We start from the raw sequence: 13,213 nt of genomic DNA on the forward strand, positions 1-13,213 counted from the left end.
GTCTTCGTAATCACAGCATCCACTTCTAAGTACTCACAGACTGTTAAATTATCTGTTCTAGAACCTTTTCTAGTATCGGTGTCAAGCTGACTGGTTGGTAGATACCTGGGTCTTCTCCCCCCCACCTCAATTTTTGAACATTTGCCCACCTCCAGTCTGCAGGGACCTCCAAGAATTCTCAAAGATTATAGACATAGGCTCTGAGATTACATCCTCAAGTTCCTTTACTACCAGGGGTCCTCAAACTTTTTCAGCAGGGGGCTGGTCCACTATCCCTCAGACCCCTTGGGGGGCCAGACTATCTATCTATCTATCTATATATATATATATATATATACACACACACACACACACACACACACACACACACACACACGGCGGTGGAGGGACAATGAGCGGTGCACAAAAGGGCTCCAGAGAGAGGCTGCTTTAAATGGTGGCCTCTTGAGAGGGGTGCTCAGCCAACCCACGGCTTCTGTGTATTGTGAGTGGCTGGGGCTGGTGGCAGGACAATGAGCGGCACGCAAAAGGGCTCTGGAGAGGGGCGCTCAACCAACTGCAGCTCCTGTGTCTTGTGAGCAGCAGGGGCTGCTGGTGGTGGGACGATGAGCAAAAGGGCAGCAACAAAGCCCAGTCCCCTTCCTCCTCTAGGCAGGGCAGGGAGAAACCAGGAGGATGGAGGGAGGGAGGAGGCGCTGCCGCCGCCACTGTTGTCATGGGAGGGAGAGGGAAAGAATACACACTCTGGAGATCTATATGACGATTCCCAGACCGTACGCGGGCCAGATTGAGAAGGCAATTTAGCCTGATCCAGCCCGCAGCCCTTAGTTTGCTAACCCATGCTTTAGTACCCTTGGGTGCAGCTCTTCAGGCCCTGGAAATTTGGATTCATTTGAAGTAGCTAGGTGTTCCCTTACCACCTCTTTTCCTATCTTGCATCATATGCAGCTCCCTTCGTGCATCGTTTATTCTGTTATCACCAGGTTGGGCACTGCTTTCCTTCTGGGAAGCACTGGAGAAAGTGTTGAATCTTCTGGTTTCGCACCTTAGATGAGAATTTCAGACGAATGGTAGTGTTGGTATCTGTATGAGTTTTCACATTTGCACACCAGCCAGTAGAGCAAATCATAACTGAGATCTGTTATACTGTGGTAAGAATGGATGGGAATGCTCACTTTGGGGGACTGTGTGCTAGATTCACTTTTGCTTTTGGAAATCTATACTGATCGTTCAAGCATTGATTTGGTGCAAATTTGTTTTAAGCTAGTGTCTAGCTCAAATCAACAATGTGCAAGCACTTGTGACTGCAATTAACAGTAAGTGCAAGTTTCCATCTTATATTTGTAATTTTGGAAAGCAAAATGTGTTTTTAATTCTTACTTGTAAACTAATAATTGCATGATTTTCACTGTGACAGATACGGTTGGCAATGAGTCAGATTTCTACAATGAAGCATATGGTCTGGTCTCAACCATATAAGCAGCCCTTGAAAATAGTTTAACATATAATTTCTTCTTGGAAACAAATAATTAGCATCTCCAGCAAGCTATTTTGCATATATGTGTGCACATAATGAAGTAAGTAGACATTAAAAAGCCATTAAGGTTATAAGCAGATCCATAAAAGCAAATTAAAAATAAAGAATTAGTCATAAGTAGTCAGGAAAGAGTTCAGTGGGGTTTGAATGCACAATCATACTCTTGACGTAAGAAATAATACTTGTCCCCAAACCTATCTCAGGGAAGAAAGGAGCATTCTTTACTTTTAAGTGAACTACAACTTGATTAACTGAGTAAAGAACATGCAAAAATGACAGCTCAGGCTACATTAACCTAACCCGGTATCAACCATTTTTATTTTTTATCAGAAACAGGCTCCCCATTATTGTCATATCTTGCCTTTCCTTGGAGCACAGAGAAACTTATTTGTCCTCTGTAATCCTGTAAGATCAGACAGCATCTTATGAGGGTGGTTTTCAGTTCAAAGGTTCCATGTATGCAAGAGAAATTGTATATTCCCAAGCCCTTGGAGCTTGTGGGTATGGGGAGAGAGAGTAGCTCAAGTACTCCTAGAGCCCATGCACCAAACAGGACTTGTCCAGTAAACAAGGTGAAGAGCTTAAAAGCTCCTTTTGCGCTGAATAACCTAAGCAATGGGACACGGGTGGCGCTGTGGGTTAAACCACAGAGCCTAGGACTTGCCAATCAGAAGTTCGGCGGTTCAAATCCCCGCGACGGGGTGAGCTCCCATTGCTCAGTCCCTGCTCCTGCCAACCTAGCAGTTCGAAAGCACATCAAAGTGCAAGTAGATAGGTACTGCTCTGGCGGGAAGGTAAACGGCATTTCCATGCACTGCTCTGGTTCGCCAGAAGCAGCTTAGTCATGCTGGCCACGTGACCCAGAAACTGTATGCCGGCTCCCTCGGCCAGTAAAGCGAGATGAGCACTGCAACCCCAGAGTCAGTCACGACTGGACCTAAATGGTCAGGGGTCCCGTTACTTTTTACCTTTAACCTAAGCAAAGCTGACATAAAAAGAGACCATAAGCTCCTTGCCTTATTTAGGGGGCAAGGCCTATTTGGCTTGCTGGCTCTGGAAGGCCAGGGATGCTCACATGAAATTTCATGAGAACTTGAATGTCCCCACAATAATTCGTGAGAATATCCTCAGGCTTGGATTTAACCTACACAAGTTCAACCCACCCACCTTCAACTGTGTATGGTCAAAATTGTGAAAGTTAAATGAGCATAAGATGTGATTTTACTGTCCTGAGTTTCAATTCTTTCATCTTCCCCTGCTCTCACATGTTGTCTTCAAATACCTTACTATTATATCAATCTACTGCTAACTTACCTCTGGGCTGGTACTTGAACTCATACTGTGTCCTGCATATAGACGTTATGACAAGTAGCCATGATTAATAGACTTGCCCTCCATGAATTTTTCTAACTCCTTTTAAAGCCATCTAAGTTAGTGGGCATTACAGTGTTTTGATGGTTGTGGATTCCATAATTTTAATGCATGCTGTGTGAAGACATCCTCCCTGTGAATCCTGTCCAGGCAGTTCAGTTGGATGATCCTAAGTTCTAGGAAGAAAATGTATTTCTTTTCACACAATGTAAAATGTTGCAAACATCTGTCACTCACCACTGTACAGTGGTACCTCGGGTTACATACGCTTCAGGTTACAGACTCTGCTAACCCAGAAATATTACCTCGGGTTAAGAACTTTGCTTCAGGATGAGAACAGAAATCGTGCTCCGGCGGTGCGGCAGCAGCAGGAGGCCCCTTTAGCTAAAGTGGTGCTTCAGGTTAAGAACAGTTTCAAGTTAAGTACGGACCTCCGGAACGAATTAAGTACTTAACCTGAGGTACCACTGTATTCTGTGGTTGCAACACAGATTTTTATTACAGGAATTAAGATACTGGCAGATATATTTTTGGTTCAGTTCCCAACAGTGCCTAACATGGATTTTGCCTCCCCCCAACCCCACAAAGCTGCAACATACTGAATCAACACATTGTAATAAAATCAACATCATTCTCATAATGATGGAACATGCAATACTAGTTGTCATTGCATTGAGTGGTGACAAGCAGAAGGATAAGCATAAATATTATAGTATTATAGAACAGTAGTCGAAATGTGCCCTTGCTTTGTACAGTGTGTTGTGTGTTAATTTTCATTATTAAAATTGTCAAAGAAACTTAATAATTGACTTCCTTTCTGCCATAATATAGATTTGAGCCTTGAGCTTTCACAATATGCCACTGTGTTGTCAAACAAACATTGCAGGGGAAGTGAACTGCTTTTACAGCACAGTACTGTTGCTTCTTCAACATGCTGTCAGTAGTTGACAAAATACCTAAACAAAATTATAGAAGAATTAGCAAACATTGATCTGGATTGCAAGCATGTATTTTTATATGATGTAACACACAAATATTGTGTGGCAGTAATGGGAAAAGGTAAAATCAGATCTATTGATGGGCCACTTCCAAGCTGTTTTGCTTTTGGACATATGGTTTCTGTGGATTGGTATTTTTGTCATCAGTCAGCCCCCAGATTTAGAAATGGAAACAAGCCTTTTACTTGTTTCACTTTCCCTTCTTCTCTTTCTAGCATGCTGCAATAACTCAAAGTCTTCACCTTAGAATAGTTCCCCAAAATGTCAAAGCCAGGCAACTCTGATTACTAAGCTAGTACCTTAGAACAGCAATTTGAAGTTAGTTCAAGATGCTGGCTTGTTCCAAACATGGTAATCAGTTTCATAGATGTAATAGGAAACTGGCTAATTGATTGGAGATGCTTATGTTTAACTGTGGTACACCAAAGATTGAAAGAGTTATATTTGTGGGAACAAGGTTTGTTGATATTTTGGCTTATTGAACTAGCTCTGAGTGCATGTGCAACAACTTCTGCCTTCTTTATCTTGATTGAAAAATCTGGACTCTCACCAACATTCTGGATGAGAAGAGCCTGCCATAAATACCCTCATGTAACCTTAATACAATGTAAAATTTTATGGCTTGCATTGTAAGCTACTTTGGGAGCCAGACTTGTCTAAACCAGGCTCTCAGGTCCATCTGCAGCAACTTCTGTCATCATCCTCTGGATGTAAGAGTCATTTAAAACTGGGTATAAATAAAAGTGATAGTCTATAAATCATACTGTTGGGAACTACAGTGAAGGTCTTGGGAAACATCACAATAGTGTCTACTCCACAAAACACATTAATTTATATTCTCTATCTGTCACTTGCTAAATGAATTTGTAGAAAGTTTAATGACAGCCTTTATACTTCATATTGAATAAGTTATTACTGGCCCTCACCAACTCATTAGCAGGAAAGTGACTGCATTTCTGATCCCTCCACCCCTTTGTGGCTCTACACTTCAATATTCTCCATTATGTCAGTTGAAAATTGAGAAATTTTTAGCTAATGTAGTATGAAATGATTGAATTTAAGGGACACGGATTAAAAAGATTTGCTTTCTAAAATATACTTGGCAGAAATGTAGTTTTTTGTAATATAACATCATTGCACATGGATGAATGGAACAGAAACCTTCAGATTACAATATGATGAAATCAATAGCAGGCTTAATGGAAAATGACAATGAAAACGATTTTAAATATAAATATAATAGAAAATCAATATTAAATTACTACTCAGTAGTCTTATGTCCAATAAAGTGTAAATGAAATTATTGTTATCTGAAAGTAAATTTAGTTGGTGTGATTCTCAAAGAGCAGATAAAATGTTTCTACCATTTTAGTCCCATTTTAGATGTATTAACACACTGCTAAATTCCATCTTCCGTTAATCCTTCTCTCTGTGTTAGATTTACCATGCAACTTTAAGTGGGGTTAAAAGTAAGGTTTAAAGTGATGGATTGACCATGACTTTCACAGCTTAGCTGTTTAGAGCAACAGCTGTGTAACAAGAGGTTAGGAAAGAAATCTCTGCATATATTGAGTAAGTTCTGAAAGGAAGCCTTGTGAAAGAAAGTTTCACTCATGCAAGGGAGTGGCACACACTTTACACTGAACAGTCCCAATGCTGAATCCTACTTGGGTTCCCCAACCCTTAGTAGGATATTTTGAGGGGGCACTGGAGACTCAAGCAGGCATAAGGATACAGAAAAACCCAGTTTTGTGCATCTCACAGTGCTTAAGATCCAGTCCATTGTCTAGTATGAATCAAGCTGATTAGATATATCTGTGTATTCAAAATAAAAACACAGCAAAATGAGGAAGCACAACTTATTCAAGGATGCATTCTGATGGCGCTTTATTCCATCTTCCTGATGTTTCCTTACCCGTTAAATTTTGTATTTTGCATGCTCTTTCACAGACATAAAAGCCACTTATGCTAGATTCCACTATATAAAGTGAATAAATATTAGCAATAACAATTACTACTACTACTATTACTCTTATTTCCAGAAGTTCAGTGGCCATTTCTGTGTTTTCAGGGAGGGGAATCCATTTGCAATCCCCTTAACTCAGAAAATTGTGAAGTTTTGTGTTGTGATTTTCCTGCAGTCTTCATGATCATACCTAAGCTTTAGCTTAGGGACTGCCACAGAGAATGCTCTTTTGGGTTACCTTTTACCAAGAAGAGCCTTTTAACACCAAAGAGGGTCTGTAGGAAAGGAGGTGATCTAAATCATGTAGGGCTTTACATGTAACTAATATGAACTCCAATATATTAAAAAGTATTAATCTTGATTCATATATATTCTGGTTCTAAATACATTTACTCTGAAGCAAACTCCATTGCTTTCACCTCAACACTTTTTTCAAGTACATGAGCCTATGCCAGCACACTTAGGGTCACATAAAAACTGGCCAGAGAAGTAATAATGTTGAAATTAGCTGAGACCTGACCTTTCAAACTGTTTTGTGACAGATACCATCTGGGCATACAAGGAAAGGATATAGAAAAAGGTGTTAGACGTCTTACCCTTCTTTCTTTAGTGTGATCATTCGATATAAAAGAGGTTGCTGGAAGTTCCATTTCCTTTTACTATATGTTAAAGGTGCTGAATGTAACCTTTGTCACTGCCTCTTGAGAGCTCTTACACAAAGCCATTTTCATCTAAATTGAAAGCTTCTCATAGTCAATAATCACTTTATATAGAGGTCATATATCTTATCTATTGGTTCAGCTATCACATTAAGGTGCTTTATTGTAGAGAATTCTTTTAGATGAGCTGCTTGATCTTGTTTGGTTAAAATCCAATGGTGTAGTGAATAAGTCACTTAATATCTACATAAAGTGGATCTGCAGGCAAGTATGATTAAGTCTTTTCCTGATATTTGCTGTTCCATTTTTTTTAAAGTACTTCCAGCAATGCAGCAAATGTGTCTGACATTTGGTTTCCAAAGCCAAAAAATTTAAAAACTGTAATTCTTATCAGAGAACCATGAAAAAGGAATGAGTACTTTTTGCAAAGCTTTAACTTAATTGTTCCACACATAAACTTTTAAGCTGTGCATTTCAGCTTAGAACCCTGTGAAAGGTGACTACTGTACGTAATGCTTAGAATGGTGAATGACTGAACATCAGCTTGCTGTTGGAAGGTGCTAAGCTACTTGGCAGCAGTAGTTTTGAAAAGCAAGTCTTTCTGTTAACCCATTTCCTTAACACCAGGAAGCCAGTTAGTGTTCTGAACCAGGTTCTCTGTTCACCAATCATTCAGCTGATGTTTTGGAAAATATCTGTGTGAATTTGACCTTCAATAATCTAAATCAGGTTTAAGTCCTTTATCCACCTACCTGGGGGTAAGCCCCACTGAATTCAGTCGGGCTTAACTTCTGAGCAAAAACATATACAACTGCTGTGTCAGGAGCAAAGTTATCTTGCATTTCTTCATATGCTAAAATGATCTTCACTATCAAAAATGTAGTTGGAGGGAATCCAGGATCCAGAATGCTTTCCCCATTAGTTTTTTAAAAAAATAGAATAGCCTTACATTCAAAATGTCATCACATTTTGGGCATGAATGACATTCAGAGTAAAAAAAAAAATTCAAATGGAAGGTAAGCAATGCTCAGAATTAACTACTCTGCTGTTTTTTCATTGCAACTAGTCCTTGAGGTAGCTACCGTAAAATTATAATACAGTTAAAAATAATTTAAAACAATACATTAAAACTTCAGTAAATTTAAAACATGGCACATAGCAAATAAAAATAAATAAACATATATCCATTTAAGCCCAAATACGTTTCAGGGAGAGGAGAGAAATATCATGGCCAGTTTGCTAAAAAAATTAGGAGAGCAGTACTAGTGAGCCTCCCTTGGTAGGAGGCTTTTGCTCCCGCTTAATATACTTCCTCTCTTTGCTTGATATACCAGGGTATGAATATGAACTCTCCACACTGAATCTAGGTGGTAACATAGCTCTTGAAATGCCTTCAAGTGAAAAAAGAGACCACAGTAGGGAAATTGACAAAAAGTATTAACTCAGATATTGAGTTGTGCCTAGGATTTTCAGCATACTATTATTTGATTTGCAGATAGACTTGTTTAAACCTTTCAGGCATTAAACCTTTATTCAAAGGAATGGTTTTTGCTGCAATCTACTTATCTGGGAGGAAGCCCCACTGAGTACAGTGGTATGTACTTCTGTGTAGTAAATAAGCATAGGGATAGGATGAAAGGCTACATGTTGAGAATATAGAGCCACGAAGGCATATTGTGATGGTCAAATTGGAACCTAGAACTGCATGCCCACTTTCATATAGTTAAACAAAATTATGGAAACTTTATTGTAAAGATTATCCTGCCATGGTAAATAACACTTGGGAGTTTAATTGTCCTCGTGCTTCCCCCATATTTGGCTATCCTTATTCTGTCATTTTCAGATCTTATTTCTGATAGCATGTCATAAAAATAAGTAAAGCTAAAGGTACCCCTGCCCGTACGGGCCAGTCGTGACCGACTCTGGGGATCCGTGCTCATCTCACTTAAGAGGCCTGGAGCCAGCGCTGTCCGAAGACACTTCCGGGTCACGTGGCCAGCGTGACGAAGCTGCTCTGGCGAGCCAGCACCAGCACAGCACATGGAAATGCTGTTTACCTTCCCGCTATAAAGTGGTCCCTATTTATCTACTTGCACTTAAGGGTGCTTTTGAACTGCTAGGTGGGCGGGAGCTGGGACCGAATGGCGGGAGCTCACCCTGCCACGGGGATTCGAACCGCCGACCATACGACCGGCAAGTCCTAGGCACTGAGGTTTTACCCACAGCGCCACCCGCGTCCCCTTGTCATAAAAATAGACCTGGTTTTATCAATGGAACTCTGACATTTTGTAAAGCTATTTTATAAACTACCCAAATTATGCATAAAACCTGAGTAACTGATTTCATTACAGTGAAATTGTCAAGATTTCCCACAGCCATTTGCTTTTGCCAGAAAGAAAATAACATACCTACTGTTTTCCCGCATCTTTGTCGAGAAATGTTTTCTATTGTTACAGCACTGGCCAAATTTGTTAGTTTTTATGCCATTAATGTTTTGTTGTTGAACTTTCTGTGTTGCTAGCTGCTATGTGCTTATGCATTCTCCATTAGAAGGGCTAATTCTGGGCCAAACTACTTGTTACATTAAAAAGTGTACTTAACCAACATACTTTCTTTTAAAGAAACATAGCAGCTGTAATTCAAGTTCCTGATTATTATTATTACTATTATTGCGAGCCCACATGCTAAACCCTGTCCCCGGAGCCCACCACCCAGAAATGAGACATGACAACAATGTGTGGGATTAACATTGGGCCACAACTTTATTGAATAAAAGTTGATCTTTTATATTTATATGTAATTTTAATTCCATAAAACTTTATTTTTTATTGTTAAGTATACAACTGACAATAAAAAATAGTTATATGGAATTAAAACTACATATAAATATAAATTATAAATGAGCATACTTTTAACATTTCCATGTAATTTATTCTTCATGCTATCTGAGTGGTTGGAAAAAAACAGTTAGGACTTGCAACTGATATGGTATAGTTGCTTCCCATGCCAATACCCATGGCCTCCTGGGAAGAAGCATGTGTGGGATAAAGGTAAAGGGACCCCTGACCATTAGGTCCAGTGCCTATGTTTTACTTTTGTGATTTTAAATCTTTGCTAGGGTTCTTTCACCAAAGTGTACTTGCCTCAAACTTGGATCCTAGCATCAAATCCAGGGAATTCTCCTTTTATACCTATTTTTCCCTTGCCACCAACAGCATGTTGGTATGAGAAGTAACTGTGTATGTTGCCCAGATCATCAGGGCATCCCCCAGATGTTTGCCAGCGCAGTGAGAGAAGCAAACTTGTAGAATCAGCTTTAATATCTGGGTCTCCCTGTGCAGGACCTGTTGTAGTTGGTACCACAACTGAAGGTGGCAATGGGCACAACTGAATCCCACTGACGTTACCTGGCTTCTGATACCGTAATTGATTTAGGAGCACAATTGCCATTCCGCAGAAATTCTGTACCTGCTCCTTCAGAAGGAATGAAATCCCATCCAGAGCTGATATTAAAAAACCAATTCCTGGTGCTGGGAACTATCCATCCATTCATCCATAGGGTATCTGTCTTGCTAGAATTAATTTGTAGTCATCCAGTTGGTAGCCCTCATTCAGCCCATGACTTGTATCCAGGCACTGGATTAGGATATGAGCAGCTTGTCCTGATCCAGATGTCACAGAGAAATAGAGCTAGTTAAGATCAGCATAGTAGTGACACCTTGCCCAGCATGTCCTAGCAGCTTCATATAAATATTAAATAGCAATGAGAATAAAATTGTGCACCGTGGCATTCCACAGATAAGCTTCCAGAGGACTGAGACATGGGTATTCAATACAGCTCTCTGGAACTAACCCTTTAAGTAGGAATGGAACTGTAAAACTGTGTCTACATCTCATAGAGATGGTCCAGGAAGGCACCATGGTCAACACTATCAAAGCTTTCTGAGAGATTCAGTAGAGTCAGCAGACAAACATCCTCACTGTTCCTCTCCTGAAGGTTATCCTTCAGGGTAGCCAAGGAAATTCGTTCCCAAGTTTGATCTGTATCTAGACTGGAATAGGTCAAGATATAAACATCTTGGAGACAGAGGTAGAGTCTTCTCCATTGTGGCACCCTGAACGTTGGAATTTGTTCCTCGCAGAGATGTAGTTGTCACTCTCATTGGCAGCTTTTTGCCACCAACCTTTCCTTCAGGCCTTTGGCAGTTGAACATTATTTGGAATGTAACAGTTGATATGGTGTTGCTACTGCAATGATATAATGTATGACTGTAATTTGCTGTTGCCCATGCATTAATACAGAGAAGTGTATTGTCCATAGAGGTGTTCTGGGATAGGTGATGTAGGTTTAGTGATCTGACCAGGTTAAGTAATAACTACAGAAATCTTCTAGGAAGAAGTCAAGCTTGCCTCATGTTCAACTAAAATGAAGATTTCTGCCATCCTCTCTGGAATCTGATATATTTCCTGTACATAGCACCACATGGTTTCTGAAGTTCTAGGATGGTTATAAAATTGTGAGTCCTATAACTGTTGTGAAACAAATTATATTCTTTCACATTTTCTAATGTTTAAGTGGCAGTTTCATGAAGGGATAAAAAAAAATTACCTACTTTAAAGTGAGTGTGTTTGGATAACTCTCTGGTTAATAAATTCTACTACTGATCAGTATTCAGTACCACTATCTTCCCAACTTTTTAAAGAACTAGATTGGACTCAATGTGCTTTGACTTTTGCCCTTGCTTCCTGCATCTACTATCTCCAGTTCTTATAATGTCCATTTTTCTCTTCTGTCTTCATCTTTGCCTCTATTATTTTGAACTTTGCCTCTCTCCCTCTCACCCGCTCATGTCACTTACTTCCCACTTTTTAAATACTTTCACTTACATTGTTTCTTTCCTGTGCCATTCCCCCTTCTTTAAAATCTTATTTGACCTCTCAATCCTTTCAATTATCCAATATATTTTATACTCATTGTCTTAAAAGTTACAGGAGTGTATCTTACCTGCTAAGTCTACAGTCCTAAATCTTTCTCATGGAAGTGTTCCCTAGACTCCTTCAATCTGCTCCTGTCCTTTTCATTCTACTGAGAGCAGTCATGAAAAAAATCAGAAATGATCTTCCGGCTTCTAAATCTCAAGGTCTCTATACTACCCTTATTCACAAATTTAAGGTCCCTTTTACTTAAAAAATATTTAAGCAGGAAACAAGTCAATGAGGTAGTGGGACTGTTGGACAGAGTAAACGGTGTGCTAAAAGAAGGTTGCAGAAAAATAATTGTATATCCATTTCCATTAGAGTTGTAGGGAAGATACCAGTATCTGTATAGGCTTCTTTAGGGATTCTGAAGAACTGAGGCATAATTTCTGGCATAATTAAAAATTACAAAATCTCTAGTTCTGGAAGGCATGCTCCTTTATACAAAATTTGCAACTTCTCCTTAAAATTAGCCTCTGGTCTGTAGGATTGGAAAGTCAGTATAATGATTAAGAGAGAGGAGAATAGCTAGTATGGGGTGGGATCTAGGCTAGCTAGCTTAACATCTCTTTCAGGTATGCTGGTGAAAAAAGTTATGTAAGCAAGCGTATTGGGGATCAGCTCTTGCTTATGGTAAACTAGATTCAAGTAGGTAGCCATGTTGGTCTGATGCAGTTGAAATAAATTAATAAATTAAAAAAATTGTCCAGTAGCACCTTACAGACCAACTAAGTTTGTTCTGGGTATCTGAAGAAGTTTGCATGCACACGAAAGCTTATACCCAGAACAAACTTAGTTGGTTTCTAAGGTGCTACTGGACAATTTTTTAATTTTTTAATTTATGGTAAACTGGTATAGCTTAAGCAAAATCCTGGCCCACTTCTAGAGTTCTTAGTGTGTCTAAAAGCATGCAAAAAGGAGTGACTGGTGATAGCCAAACCCTGCTTGTGGTTTGTTTCTCTTCAAACAAACCACAATTGGTAGTCAAGTTTTGTTTGTGGAGAACCATGAGCTTGGGGTTGGGCATCACAACAAGCCAGACTCATGTCTTGTTTTTCAGTGGTGTGGCAGCAGTAGGAGCAGAGGAGGAAAGCAAAGAGAACTGTGTGCACACCATAGGTTCACATTAAATGATAGTTTCTTTTAAACTATAGTTTAATGTGATGTGCAAAGTGGGCTTGTGCATTTTATTTCTCATTTCTTTGCTTTGTATTCCTTTCAAAAACAAACAGTTTTCTTATAACAAACTGAGTAGGAGGTCTGTTTACATAAGTAAAAAGTGTTCCTATACAAACACCAACGCTTAACAGAATTTTTTTAAAAAATACAGTAAAATAACTTCAGCTATTTCAAAGAGAGAGAAAAAAATAAGGACTCAGAACAGGAGTGTGAACTCACAATCTTGAAGAGAAAGCATAGCAAACCAGTTGTTCCTTAAGACTGTGAGGCGCTATAGCTTGGAGGAATATGTTCTCCTCTGTATTATTTGTCAAGAATTACTAATGAAGATGTATTTACAAAAATACTTTAAGTTATATGAATGTTAAGAGTTTGCATGATTCAGAAAATTTAGCTTCAGTAATAAGATTCGGTGATATGGAAATTAAGTTTATAATTATGAAAGGACCAATGTTTAAAGTAACATGATTTTTATTTGAAGGTAATGTAATTAGATAATAAGTTTTAAACATAAAGTATACTTATT

The 13,213-nt window shown here is 39.1% G+C and overlaps 1 protein-coding gene across 2 annotated transcripts in view; it reads left to right on the top strand.

Moving 5' to 3' along the window:
• Window positions 1–13,213, top strand: part of TENM3 (teneurin transmembrane protein 3) — a 1,264,183-nt gene that overhangs the window by 10,007 nt on the left and 1,240,963 nt on the right. The gene's annotated exons all lie outside the window — the stretch shown is intronic.

Source organism: Podarcis muralis, chromosome 9, assembly GCF_964188315.1.
Source record: "Podarcis muralis chromosome 9, rPodMur119.hap1.1, whole genome shotgun sequence".
NCBI classification, from domain to species: Eukaryota; Metazoa; Chordata; class Lepidosauria; order Squamata; family Lacertidae; genus Podarcis; species Podarcis muralis.